Here is a 1,856-nt window from a genome sequence, read left to right as displayed (position 1 = left end):
GGTGAGATGGCTCAGTGGTCTAAAGCACCTACTTAGAATAAGCTAAGCTAAGCAGAGCACAGGGACCGTGGTTCAAACCCCCAGCACCACATGCCAGCCAGCCCCGCCCCCTGGTGGGCTGAGCTGGCCACACACAGACACAAAATAAATAAATAAATATAAAAAAAAATAAAAATAAAAAGATCTGTCACCTGTAAAATTCTTCACATGCTCTATGTAAAAACAGAGTTGATGATTTAGCCTTTGGAATCTTGCTTCTACCTGTCGATAGGTTTGTAACTGGAAAAGAGTGAAATACAATCAGTGCTATCCCATAGTCGCTATCAGTGAAAGTGTCTAACAACACCTTGTCGGTCTGAGGCTTCCGTTTCAGTGTGTCCCCATCAGCGCTGAACTTTCCTGCAGCTCCGGAAAGGCGATGTCAGATGCCAGCCATGGGCTTATTCTTGAGGAGTAACCCTTCCGCACATTCTCCCTTCTCTGACAACATGAACCTTTCTCTCTATTAGCTCCTATTCTGAGACCTCTTAGTTATTGCCATGATTTTTTTGGGGGGAGGAGGGGAAGGGTCTACAGGGTGTTCAGGGTCTCACTACTAGATCAGACTCTTAGTGATCCGCCTATTTACAGCCTCCCAAGAGCTGGGATTATAGGCACATGCAGCCACGCCCAGTCTCAATTGTCCTCTCAGCTTGCCGCAGGGACAAGGCTGGCACAGCAGGCCCAGGGATTGAACCCCTGGGCCCCTGAGCCTGCTTGCAGGCCCTTTAATCCACTGAGCTATTTGGCTGGCCCTTCCCATGATTATTTGAAAAAAAAAAAAAAAAAAAGTGGCTGAGTAAGCCAGGTATAGTGGCGCATACTGGTAATCCTAGCACTTGGCAGGTTGAGGCAGGAGGATCACTGTGAGTTGAAGGCCAGTCTGGGCTACACAGTGAGTCCAAGGCCAGCCTGAACTGCATAGTAAAACCCTGTCTAAAAACAAAAAACAACAACAATATAAAAGTTATATACAGGTACAAATTCTCTATGATGAATGTGATCATGATGTGTATCTAAAATATATCAATAAAATCTTTTTTTTTTTGTTTGTCTTTTTGAGAGTACCACAACTGTCTGAAATCTAATTTTTTAAAAAAATTTAACAATTGGCTGGGTGTGGAGGCACATGCCTGAGGCGAGAGGATCTCAGCAAGTCCAAGGCCAGCCTGAACTACTTAGGAAGAACTTGTCAAATAAATAAACAAAATGCCATTATGAGTGGGGCTGGGGTATAGTTCCACAGTAGAGCACACCTCTAATTGCTAGCCTGACTAAAACACCTAAGAGGAAAGAAAGTGGAAAAGTTTTTAAGTTAAACAAATACTTCAACCAGTAGCACTCACTCAATGAGATTGTATTTAAAAGATCTTTTTAAATGAATTAGTATTCAAACATTAAATCAAACTGAACATTGAATTTTTACATATATTACAGGTTACCAAAAAAATTCTACTAAAAAAATCAAAAACATTTCAATAGATCAATCATTCACTTTAAGTAACTTCTCCTGATACTTTAAAGTTCTCATGGTTACAAATAAAATAAATAAGCATCTGTTTCAGTTCTTATTTTGCCAGTAACCATGGTTTCTGAAAGATCAAAGAAAATTTAAAGTGACTAAAATCAATTTTGACATGGAAAATAAACTTTTCTATTTTTGTTTTATAGATGATATGGGAGAAGATTTTACTCAGCGTTTAAAATATTTAGGACATGAGCTGGACATGGCGGTGAACTCTGGTACCCCTAGCGCGCGGGAGGCAGAGGCTGAGGCAGGAGAGTCATGAGTTTAAAGCCAGCCTGAACTGTACACT

The sequence above is a fragment of the Octodon degus genome, unplaced genomic scaffold (assembly GCF_000260255.1).
Source record: "Octodon degus isolate 3935 unplaced genomic scaffold, OctDeg1.0 scaffold00036, whole genome shotgun sequence".
Taxonomy (NCBI): domain Eukaryota; kingdom Metazoa; phylum Chordata; class Mammalia; order Rodentia; family Octodontidae; genus Octodon; species Octodon degus.
This window is presented reverse-complemented; position numbering follows the sequence as displayed.